General features: G+C 33.0%; 1 long non-coding RNA gene across 1 annotated transcript; it reads right to left on the reverse strand.

Annotated features, from left to right (window-relative positions):
- Nucleotides 1-12,174: 12,174 nt before the first annotated feature.
- Nucleotides 12,175-13,406, reverse strand: LOC130825727 (uncharacterized). Its single transcript, XR_009046939.1, has 3 exons — nt 13,393-13,406; nt 12,410-12,470; nt 12,175-12,303 (listed from the first exon to the last, which is right to left on the reverse strand). It is a non-coding gene; the product is annotated as an uncharacterized LOC130825727 (long non-coding RNA).
- Nucleotides 13,407-13,633: the final 227 nt, after the last annotated feature.

Genomic DNA, 13,633 nt, shown 5'->3' on the forward strand with positions numbered 1-13,633 from the left:
CTAGTCTAGCATATGACGTTGATTTTCAATTCTAACCACTTCAACACAATAATATATATCAAATAGTGTTGTGCGCCATGTTTCGTGCAAAACAAACCAAGTTTGAGCTACTTTATACGCGAAAGTGCCAAAAACACTTAAAAACCCTTGAAATCGCGACTGATATACTAGATAGTGTTGTGTACAATGTTTCCTACAAAATAAACCAAGTTTGAGCTACTTTGTGCGCGAAAGTGCCAAAAACGCTTAAAAACCTATATTATCGCAACTTAACACGTAATTTCTAACGTATGAGTATGATTTTCAATTCTAACCACTTCAACACAATAATATATACCAAATAGTGTTGCGTGCCAAGTTTCAGAAAAACAAACTAAGTTTCAACTACTTTTATGCGCAAAAGTGTCAAAAAGCTTAAAAAACCCATAAAATCGCAACTTAAGACGTAATTTTTAGCATATGACTATGATTTTCAATTCTAACCACTTCAGCACAATAATATATACAAATGGTGTTGTGTACCTAGTCTCGTGCAAAACAAACCAAGTTTGAGCTACTTTATGCGCGAAAGTGCAAAAAAAGCTTAAAAACCCATAAAATCGCAACTTAGCACGTAATTTCAAGCATATAAGTACGGTTTTTAATTCTAATCACTTCAACAGAATAATATATACCAAATAGTGTTGTGTAACAAGTTTCGTGAAAAAAATACCAAGTTTGAGCTAGTTTATGCGCGAAAGTGCCAAAAACAATTAAAAACCCATAAAATCGCAGCTAGTCTAGCATATGACGTTGATTTTCAATTCTAACCACTTCAACACAATAATATATATCAAATAGTGTTGTGCGCCATGTTTCGTGCAAAACAAACCAAGTTTGAGCTACTTTATACGCGAAAGTGCCAAAAACACTTAAAAACCCTTGAAATCGCTACTGATATACTAGATAGTGTTGTGTACAATGTTTCGTACAAAACAAACCAAGTTTGAGCTATTTTATGCGCCAAAGTGCCAAAAAAGCTTAAAAACCTATAATATCGCAACTTAACACGTTATTTCTAGCGTATAAGTATGATTTTCAATTCTAACCACTTCAACACAATAATATATACTAAATAGTGTTGCGTGCCAAGTTTCATGAAAAACAAACAAAGTTTCAGCTACTTTATGCGCAAAAGTGTCAAAAAAGCTTAAAAACCCATAAAATCGCAACTTAAGACGTAATTTTTAGCATATGACTATGATTTTCAATTCTAACCACTTCAGCACAATAATATATACAAAATGGTGTTGTGTACCTAGTCTCGTGCAAAACAAACCAAGTTTGAGCTACTTTATGCGCGAAAGTGCAAAAAAAGCTTAAAAACCCATAAAATCGCAACTTAGCACGTAATTTCAAGCATATAAGTACGGTTTTTAATTCTAATCACTTCAACAGAATAATATATACCAAATAGTGTTGTGGGACAAGTTTCGTGAAAAAATACCAAGTTTGAGCTAGTTTATGCGCGAAAGTGCCAAAAACAATTAAAAACCCATAAAATCGCAGCTAGTCTAGCATATGACGTTGATTTTTAATTCTAACCACTTCAACACAATAATATATATCAAATAGTGTTGTGCGCCATGTTTCGTGCAAAACAAACCAAGTTTGAGCTACTTTATACGCGAAAGTGCCAAAAACACTTAAAAACCCTTGAAATCGCGACTGATATACTAGATAGTGTTGTGTACAATGTTTCCTACAAAATAAACCAAGTTTGAGCTATTTTATGCGCCAAAGTGCCAAAAAAGCTTAAAAACCTATATTATCGCAACTTAACACGTTATTTCTAGCGTATGAGTATGATTTTCAATTCTAACCACTTCAACACAATAATATATACCAAATAGTGTTGCGTGCCAAGTTTCATGAAAAACAAACTAAGTTTCAGCTACTTTATGCGCAAAAGTGTCAAAAAAGCTTAAAAACCCATAAAATCGCAACTTAAGACGTAATTTTTAGCATATGACTATGATTTTCAATTCTAACCACTTCAGCACAATAATATATACAAAATGGTGTTGTGTACCTAGTCTCGTGCAAAACAAACCAAGTTTGAGCTACTTTATGCGCGAAAGTGCAAAAAAAGCTTAAAAACCCATAAAATCGCAACTTAGCACGTAATTTCAAGCATATAAGTACGGTTTTTAATTCTAATCACTTCAACAGAATAATATATACCAAATAGTGTTGTGGGACAAGTTTCGTGAACAAAATACCAAGTTTGAGCTAGTTTATGCGCGAAAGTGCCAAAAACAAACCATAAAATCGCAGCTAGTCTAGCATATGACGTTGATTTTCAATTCTAACCACTTCAACACAATAATATATATCAAATAGTGTTGTGCGCCATGTTTCGTGCAAAACAAACCAAGTTTGAGCTACTTTATACGCGAAAGTGCCAAAAACACTTAAAAACCCTTGAAATCGCTACTGATATACTAGATAGTGTTGTGTACAATGTTTCGTACAAAACAAACCAAGTTTGAGCTATTTTATGCGCCAAAGTGCCAAAAAAGCTTAAAAACCTATAATATCGCAACTTAACACGTAATTTCTAGCGTATGAGTATGATTTTCAATTCTAACCACTTCAACACAATAATATATACTAAATAGTGTTGCGTGCCAAGTTTCATGAAAAACAAACAAAGTTTCAGCTACTTTATGCGCAAAAGTGTCAAAAAAGCTTAAAAACCCATAAAATCGCAACTTAAGACGTAATTTTTAGCATATGACTATGATTTTCAATTCTAACCACTTCAGCACAATAATATATACAAAATGGTGTTGTGTACCTAGTCTCGTGCAAAACAAACCAAGTTTGAGCTACTTTATGCGCGAAAGTGCAAAAAAAGCTTAAAAACCCATAAAATCGCAACTTAGCACGTAATTTCAAGCATATAAGTACGGTTTTTAATTCTAATCACTTCAACAGAATAATATATACCAAATAGTGTTGTGTGACAAGTTTCGTGAAAAAATACCAAGTTTGAGCTAGTTTATGCGCGAAAGTGCCAAAAACAATTAAAAACCCATAAAATCGCAGCTAGTCTAGCATATGACGTTGATTTTCAATTCTAACCACTTCAACACAATAATATATATCAAATAGTGTTGTGCGCCATGTTTCGTGCAAAACAAACCAAGTTTGAGCTACTTTATACGCGAAAGTGCCAAAAACACTTAAAAACCCTTGAAATCGCGACTGATATACTAGATAGTGTTGTGTACAATGTTTCCTACAAAATAAACCAAGTTTGAGCTACTTTGTGCGCGAAAGTGCCAAAAACGCTTAAAAACCTATATTATCGCAACTTAACACGTAATTTCTAACGTATGAGTATGATTTTCAATTCTAACCACTTCAACACAATAATATATACCAAATAGTGTTGCGTGCCAAGTTTCATGAAAAACAAACTAAGTTTCAACTACTTTATGCGCAAAAGTGTCAAAAAAGCTTAAAAACCCATAAAATCGCAACTTAAGACGTAATTTTTAGCATATGACTATGATTTTCAATTCTAACCACTTCAGCACAATAATATATACAAAATGGTGTTGTGTACCTAGTCTCGTGCAAAACAAACCAAGTTTGAGCTACTTTATGCGCGAAAGTGCAAAAAAAAGCTTAAAAACCCATAAAATCGCAACTTAGCACGTAATTTCAAGCATATAAGTACGGTTTTTAATTCTAATCACTTCAACAGAATAATATATACCAAATAGTGTTGTGTAACAAGTTTCGTGAAAAAAATACCAAGTTTGAGCTAGTTTATGCGCGAAAGTGCCAAAAACAATTAAAAACCCATAAAATCGCAGCTAGTCTAGCATATGACGTTGATTTTCAATTCTAACCACTTCAACACAATAATATATATCAAATAGTGTTGTGCGCCATGTTTCGTGCAAAACAAACCAAGTTTGAGCTACTTTATACGCGAAAGTGCCAAAAACACTTAAAAACCCTTGAAATCGCTACTGATATACTAGATAGTGTTGTGTACAATGTTTCGTACAAAACAAACCAAGTTTGAGCTATTTTATGCGCCAAAGTGCCAAAAAAGCTTAAAAACCTATAATATCGCAACTTAACACGTTATTTCTAGCGTATAAGTATGATTTTCAATTCTAACCACTTCAACACAATAATATATACTAAATAGTGTTGCGTGCCAAGTTTCATGAAAAACAAACAAAGTTTCAGCTACTTTATGCGCAAAAGTGTCAAAAAAGCTTAAAAACCCATAAAATCGCAACTTAAGACGTAATTTTTAGCATATGACTATGATTTTCAATTCTAACCACTTCAGCACAATAATATATACAAAATGGTGTTGTGTACCTAGTCTCGTGCAAAACAAACCAAGTTTGAGCTACTTTATGCGCGAAAGTGCAAAAAAAGCTTAAAAACCCATAAAATCGCAACTTAGCACGTAATTTCAAGCATATAAGTACGGTTTTTAATTCTAATCACTTCAACAGAATAATATATACCAAATAGTGTTGTGGGACAAGTTTCGTGAAAAAAATACCAAGTTTGAGCTAGTTTATGCGCGAAAGTGCCAAAAACAATTAAAAACCCATAAAATCGCAGCTAGTCTAGCATATGACGTTGATTTTCAATTCTAACCACTTCAACACAATAATATATATCAAATAGTGTTGTGCGCCATGTTTCGTGCAAAACAAACCAAGTTTGAGCTACTTTATACGCGAAAGTGCCAAAAACACTTAAAAACCCTTGAAATCGCTACTGATATACTAGATAGTGTTGTGTACAATGTTTCGTACAAAACAAACCAAGTTTGAGCTATTTTATGCGCCAAAGTGCCAAAAAAGCTTAAAAACCTATAATATCGCAACTTAACACGTTATTTCTAGCGTATAAGTATGATTTTCAATTCTAACCACTTCAACACAATAATATATACTAAATAGTGTTGCGTGCCAAGTTTCATGAAAAACAAACAAAGTTTCAGCTACTTTATGCGCAAAAGTGTCAAAAAAGCTTAAAAACCCATAAAATCGCAACTTAAGACGTAATTTTTAGCATATGACTATGATTTTCAATTCTAACCACTTCAGCACAATAATATATACAAAATGGTGTTGTGTACCTAGTCTCGTGCAAAACAAACCAAGTTTGAGCTACTTTATGCGCGAAAGTGCAAAAAAAGCTTAAAAACCCATAAAATCGCAACTTAGCACGTAATTTCAAGCATATAAGTACGGTTTTTAATTCTAATCACTTCACTTGAATAATATATACCAAATAGTGTTGTGGGACAAGTTTCGTGAAAAAAATACCAAGTTTGAGCTAGTTTATGCGCGAAAGTGCCAAAAACAATTAAAAACCCATAAAATCGCAGCTAGTCTAGCATATGACGTTGATTTTCAATTCTAACCACTTCAACACAATAATATATATCAAATAGTGTTGTGCGCCATGTTTCGTGCAAAACAAACCAAGTTTGAGCTACTTTATACGCGAAAGTGCCAAAAACACTTAAAAACCCTTGAAATCGCGACTGATATACTAGATAGTGTTGTGTACAATGTTTCCTACAAAATAAACCAAGTTTGAGCTACTTTGTGCGCGAAAGTGCCAAAAAAGCTTAAAAACCTATATTATCGCAACTTAACACGTTATTTCTAGCGTATGAGTATGATTTTCAATTCTAACCACTTCAACACAATAATATATACCAAATAGTGTTGCGTGCCAAGTTTCATGAAAAACAAACTAAGTTTCAACTACTTTATGCGCAAAAGTGTCAAAAAAGCTTAAAAACCCATAAAATCGCAACTTAAGACGTAATTTTTAGCATATGACTATGATTTTCAATTCTAACCACTTCAGCACAATAATATATACAAAATGGTGTTGTGTACCTAGTCTCGTGCAAAACAAACCAAGTTTGAGCTACTTTATGCGCGAAAGTGCAAAAAAAGCTTAAAAACCCATAAAATCGCAACTTAGCACGTAATTTCAAGCATATAAGTACGGTTTTTAATTCTAATCACTTCAACAGAATAATATATACCAAATAGTGTTGTGTAACAAGTTTCGTGAAAAAAATACCAAGTTTGAGCTAGTTTATGCGCGAAAGTGCCAAAAACAATTAAAAACCCATAAAATCGCAGCTAGTCTAGCATATGACGTTGATTTTCAATTCTAACCACTTCAACACAATAATATATATCAAATAGTGTTGTGCGCCATGTTTCGTGCAAAACAAACCAAGTTTGAGCTACTTTATACGCGAAAGTGCCAAAAACACTTAAAAACCCTTGAAATCGCTACTGATATACTAGATAGTGTTGTGTACAATGTTTCGTACAAAACAAACCAAGTTTGAGCTATTTTATGCGCCAAAGTGCCAAAAAAGCTTAAAAACCTATAATATCGCAACTTAACACGTTATTTCTAGCGTATAAGTATGATTTTCAATTCTAACCACTTCAACACAATAATATATACTAAATAGTGTTGCGTGCCAAGTTTCATGAAAAACAAACAAAGTTTCAGCTACTTTATGCGCAAAAGTGTCAAAAAAGCTTAAAAACCCATAAAATCGCAACTTAAGACGTAATTTTTAGCATATGACTATGATTTTCAATTCTAACCACTTCAGCACAATAATATATACAAAATGGTGTTGTGTACCTAGTCTCGTGCAAAACAAACCACTTTTAAGCTAGTTTATGCGCGAAAGTGCTAAAAAACACTTAAAAACCCACAAAATCGCAGTTCAATACGTAATTTCTAGCATATGACTATGATTTTCACTTCTAACCACTTCAACATATTAATATATACCAAATAGTGTTGTGTGCTATGTTTTGTGCAAAAGAAACCATGTTTGAGCTACTTTATGCGCAAAAGTGCCAAAAAAGGATAAAAACCTATAAAATCACAACTTAACAAGTAACTTTTAGCATATGTCTATGATTTTCAATTCTAACCACTTCAGCACAATAATCTATACCAAATAGTGTTGTGTACCAAGTTTGGTGCAAAAAAAAACCAAGTTTGATTTTTAATTTCTAGCATATGAGTATGATTTTTAATGCTAACCACTTCAACAGATTAATATATACCACATGCTGTTTTGTACGAGGTTTCGTGCAAAACACACCAAGTTTGAGATACTTTATACGCGAAAGTGACAAAAAAGCTTAAAAACCCATAAAATCTCAACTTAGCACGTAATTTCTAGAATTTTACTATGATTTTAATTTCTAACCAATTCAACACAATAATATATACCTAATAATGTTGTCTGCCAAGTTTCGTGCAAAACATACCAAGTTTGAGCTAATTTATGCGCGAAAATGACAAAAACACTTAAAAATCCAAAAAATCGCAACTTAACAAGTAATTTCAAGCATATGACTATGATTTTCAATTCCAACCACTCCAACACAATAATATATACCAAATAGTGTTGTGCGCCATGTTTCTTGCAAAAAAAACCAAGTTTGAGCTACTTTATACGCGAAAGTGCCAAAAACACTAAAAAACCATTAAAATCGCAACTGATATACTAGATAGAGTTGTGTGCCATGTTTGTACAAAACAAACCAAGTTTGAGCTACTTTATACGCGAAAGTGCCAAAAAAGCTTAAAAACCTATATTATCGCAACTTAACACGTAATTTCTAGCGTATGAGTATGATTTTCAATTCTAACCACTTCAAAACAATAATATATAACAAATAGTGTTGTGCGCCAAGTTTCGTGCAAAACAAACCACGTTTGAGCTAGTTTATGCGCGAAAGTGCCAAAAAAGACCTAAAAACCCACAAAATCGCAGTTTAATATGTAATTTTTTGCATATGACTATGATTTTCACTTCTAACCACTTCAACATAATAAGATATACCAAATAGTGTTGTGTGCCTTGTTTCGTACAAAACAAACCAAGTTTGAGCTACTTTATGCGTGAAAGTGCCAAAAAAACTTAAAAACCCATAAAATCGCAACTTAACACGTAATTTCTAGCTTTTGACTATGATTTTAATTTCAAACGTTTTCAACACAATAATATATACCAAATAGTGTTGTGTGACAAGTTTCATGCAAAAAATACCAAGTTTGAGCTAGTTTATGCGCGAAAGTGCAAAAAACAATTAAAAACCCATAAAATCGCAACTTAACACGTAATTTCTAGCATATGACGTTGATTTTCAATTCTAACTGCTCCAACACAATAATAAATACCAAATAGTGTTGTACGTCATGTTTCGTGCAAAACAAACCATGTTTGAGCTACTTTATACGCGAAAACGCCAAAAACACTTAAAAACCCTTAAAATCGCTACTGATATACTAGATAGTGTTGTGTGCCATGTTTTATACAAAACAAACCAAGTTTGAGCTACTTTATGCGCAAAAGTGCCAAAAAAGCTTAAAAACCTATAATATCGCAACTTAACACGTAATTTCTAGCGTGTGAGTATGATTTTCAATTCTAACCACCTCAACACAATAACATATAACAAATAGTGTTGTGTGCCAAGTTTCGTGCAAAAAAAAAACCACGTTTGAGCTAGTTTATGCGCGAAAGTGCTAAAAGACACTTAAAAACCCACAAAATCGCAGTTTAATACCTAATTTCTAGCATATGACTATGATTTTCACTTCTAACCACTTCAACATAATAATATATACCAAATAGTGTTGTGTGCTATGTTTCGTGCAAAACAAACAATGTTTGAGCTACTTTATGCTCGAAAGTGCCAAAAAAGCATAAAAACCTATAAAATCACAACTTAACAAATAACTTTTAGCATATGACTATGATTTTCAATTCTAACCACTTCAGCACAATAATCTATACCAAATAGTGTTGTGTACCAAGTTTCGTGCAAAACAAACCAAGTTTGAGCTATTTTATGCGCGAAAGTGCCAAAAAAGCTTAAAACCCCATAAATTCGCAACTTATCACGTAATTTCTAGCATATTACTATGATTTTTATTTCTAACTTCAACACAATAACATAAATCAAATAGTGTTGTGTGCCAAGTTTCGTGCAAACCAAATTAATTAATGATGTCAAAAAATCTCGGGGTGTTACAGACTACCGCCTTTAAAAGGAGTTTCGTCCCCGAAACTGGAGTAAGAAGAGTGCAATTCATGAAAATTTGTATTTCTAATAACTCAAGAAGGTGTTTTAACTATTTCAAGCTCAAGAATTGACTCAAGGATCGTGAATTTATTTAACAAAATGATAAACAATCTATCATAATATTCATACGTATCTCATTTCAAGTATTTATAATAACCTAAATTGGCTCAAACAACTAATCAAAACCATGTAATATCACACCAATTGATTCAAACAATCAATCAAAAGCATGTAGATATCACACAGATAGGTTCAAAAAATCAATCAAAAGCATGTAGATCTCACACAGATAAGTTCAAACAATCAATCAAAAGCATGTAAGTTTATAATATTTTTTTATCATAGAGGCGAAAATGCGTGAAAACGCAGGAGAAAATGCGTGTAAACGCGCGAAATTCTATCGCATTCTACCCCCCTTAAAACTTAGTTACGACCCCGTAACTCACTTGTAACACCCCGTCCCATAATTATCTGTAATTACTGATGCGGAAGCACACTACGGGACAGTGAATTACGTTAACACAGAAGTAAAGGCAAAAAAAGGGAATAGAATATTATAAACAAAGCACATTATAAACATATGGCTAAACAGTGGACCTAAGAAATTATGTACTAAAAGTTTTAACTCCAAAAAGGAAACTTGAGGCAGAACAACCTTAGATAGGTAAGTAAAATGAGGGTTGTTTAAAAACTTTTTCTATTTGTTGAAAACACATGCAATACTAGATTAAAACTTCAGCGGCAAGGCTCTAAGCTCTCAAAATGTTGCCCAACGCCCGATTGACAAATATATAAGCATATCATTCATAATCTTCACTTGAAAATATTAAAAACGGTCCACAGTAAGTGGGGAGTAACTAGCAGTCCTTCTAAGATAATATCTAACATATAACGTAGAAGTATAACTGTGTTCATAGAATGCTACATCAACAATTCAACACATAAATTCATTTTAATCCTTAATAAGATATTCTACTGTAAACATGCGTTGCATAACAATATCCAATGTAATCTTATGCAAGCATAACAGTATAAGCTGTAAAATCACATATTAATTATAGTAGAGGAACAGACGCCAGTACTACACGCAGTAGTACTTCTCAAGCTTTGCGGGGATTACAATCCCTCAGTTAGCGCACTAACTGTGTCTAAGAATGGCCAAACTCTCGCTATTAGCATTCCTTACCGAATGCAATAATCGAACGACAACAACCACCTGAGGATATGCTACTCCATACCGAGTACACTAACACACTCCATACCGAGTGTGTGGGGCCCTATAATATTACCATTCCATATCGAATGGTGGTGGCATTTTTCTCACCCATCAACCACAGTCTAAGGGTTTTCCTCTCTATACATGTATCACATATAACAATGACATCATGAAGTATTGGGCAACCAATTCATACTTCATGCCATCCAGGTGAAATAACTCTCATGCATCATAAGATATCCATAACATATTATATCAAAATAAATATGAAGCATAAATATCCTCAAAAATAAGGTTAACCACCATTTTGCATTAAAAAGGGTGGCTTAGTTTAATCCCTTCTTTAGTGGATTCCTTCAGATTTTTACCAAATTTTCAAAAGTCATAACTTTCTGTTTAGAGCTTCAACTTAAGAAATTTTTGAGTCTAAATTGGTTAACTTTTTATAAAATTTATCTTTCATTCAGGAAGCATTTACCGATTCTAAGTCCTTAACTGAGAAAAACACTAAACATAACAGCTTGACGTAAAAATAGATCTGCTCTGTCCAGCGTATTACAAAGGTCATAACTTAGCGTATAAAACTCCAATTCAAGTAATTCTTGAGCCTAAATTCAAGTACTTTAAAAGACCTACAAGTTTTATTTGAACCGTTTAAGCAAATTCTGCCCCTAACTAAGTCAAATATTCTAAAACATTAAGGATTTTATTTTTCAACTAACAGAACACTTGCTACTCAACGAAGTGAAGCTACGTCATGTTCTTAGGCTCATTAGGAACCCTAAATGAACTTATTTTAATCTGATGTTTGGATATGTTTTAGGCCTATATTTTGTATTTCCAAAACATCAAGAAAAACGAAATTTGGGTTAGTATATTAGTCTCTAAGTCAAATTCATTAACAATAGGTAAAAGTGACTTTTCAGATTGCATATCCCTACAAATCCAATTAAAAAGACCACTTATAAAATTACCCAAATTACGAAATTTGGACACAATTATATTTATATAAGTAGGAGTATTATGTCCAAATTTGAGACTAATAAGAGTAGTGTAACAAGTCCTTTAAGCTTGATTAATTCAGGGCAAGAACATGTTACCTTAACAGAAAACGCTGCAAACAGAACGTTAATATAAAACTAATTATAAATACTTACAAAAATACCCATATCACGAATTTATCATGTAATATCAAAAATTTCATTAGGAGTAATATGTTAAAACAACAAAATTAAAATCATTTCTTAGCACTAGTGGAAAAAACGTCGTTTGCTGCCGTTTTTTTGCCATTATTTGCTGCGGTTTTGGCCCCCAGCAATAGTGATAGCAGCAAATGTCCTTTTTTAAATGCTGCGGTTCAAAACCGCAGCAAATAAGGGCATTATTTGCTGCGGTCATGGGCAAAAACCGCAGCAAATAAGGAGGGTTATTTGCTGCGGTCAGGGGCAAAACCGCAGCAAATAAGTGGGGCATTATTTGCTGTGGTCAAGGGCAAAACCGCAGCAAATACCTCTCTTTTTTTTTTTTTTTCGTTTTATCCTTATAATAATGCAATAATAATACAATGTAATAACAGTGATTAATCCAATGATAATCACAGATAATCAACATTAATCTCTTTGTAATAATAAACTCTCGCTCGTATATATAATATAATATTATGTACGTACATATATATATATACATTAAAGTATAAAAAATAATCTATACTAATTACAATTTATCAAGGAAAAATAATCCCGAGTTCTGTGAACAATTATTCACATCAGCTATAGAGATATATGCTATATATCCTTTAAGATTCTACCATTTCCAACTTTACATGAGGTCCATCTATCTTGTAACTCCAATACCAGCTTCCCGTATCTTTCTTTGCATCTTCGATGGGTTCTAATTGCATTGATACACCTACCATTCAGCGGATATCACATCATTCGTATTTCCAAAATACGTAACAAAATCAGCTGGAAATTCCAATGCATCAATCAGCAATTATATAAGTGTTTCCACAAACCTGGATTTGTTGAGGTAACCTTCAACCTACAACCATCAGGAACCTCAAAAACATGATTCCCCTGCATCACAGACAATCACCTTATAAGAACCCACTTAACAAAACCAGCAAGTGACTGTGTATAATGCAACTACAGGGTCTGCATCAGATAGACGTTGTAAGATGTTATTTAAGGAAATGCGAGGATCTTTAAAATCAATGAAATGCATTGGAATTAGTCATACTATCTGATGTAACTTTATCTGCATAAGCCTTAATGTGATACAACTACAATAAAGCCAAATGCCTAATATTATAGAAATTAGAAGCAATTGAGCCAACAATTATCTCATACAGAGTGGCAACTACTCCAGTTCAAAGAAAAACTTGGGGTAAGGAAGTAAACTTTCAAATATGAATCTAAGGCACACAGAAAATATCTTGAAGACTGACTGTTTCTCATCAGTTATAAATAGGATGCTTCCATAACTGATAGAAGGTCCACTATACTAGTAAGTTGCTGTTAACATCCAAGAGTTGGCACAGTCTGACTAGAATAAGCATAGTTTAGGATATAAGCGGTGATGATAAAGAATCTTCATCTTGTACTCCTCAAATTTAATGTTAAGAGGTAATCTTTCTAGTTTTATCTTTAGTTGTCCAGCCAATTTCATCATTAATTTTCTCAACCTTTATTTGGAAAGCAAATGCTTAACTTTGTAATATGTTTGCTTTTTTTTTAGTGAATTAGTGTATCACTAAATAGATTCTTAATTTGAAAAACTAAAATACTAAGTTGTTAGCTAGGTATATATTTAAAACATCAGTAGACCCCAAGAGAGTACCCCATGACAACGCTAAAGTTTAGACTGTCGGTGTGTTCTGCTTGTTTGTGGTTCTCGTACTTACAATCATGAGTTATGATAAAAGTAAGAATATTGTTCATGATACGCACACATACTTTATGAAAATTTTCATAAAAATATTGATTTCTAGTAATTCACCTCAAGAGTAACATTAGTAGCCTCAAATTCAGCATTGCCATGCAGCATAATCTTCAAACACTCATCTCGATGAATCTCATGCCTCCAGAAGATATTTCCTTCAGATTCCCAGTCAATTCCTTTGTTCAGTACCCTGACGTTCTGCAACTTACACCTTGCACATCTACAGAAACATAAAATACTTGAGCTGAAGTTGTACCCTTATGTAATATAGACGGCAATAGAACGGGTTTGAAAATAA

This window comes from Amaranthus tricolor, chromosome 10 (genome assembly GCF_026212465.1).
Source record: "Amaranthus tricolor cultivar Red isolate AtriRed21 chromosome 10, ASM2621246v1, whole genome shotgun sequence".
Classification (NCBI taxonomy): Eukaryota; Viridiplantae; Streptophyta; class Magnoliopsida; order Caryophyllales; family Amaranthaceae; genus Amaranthus; species Amaranthus tricolor.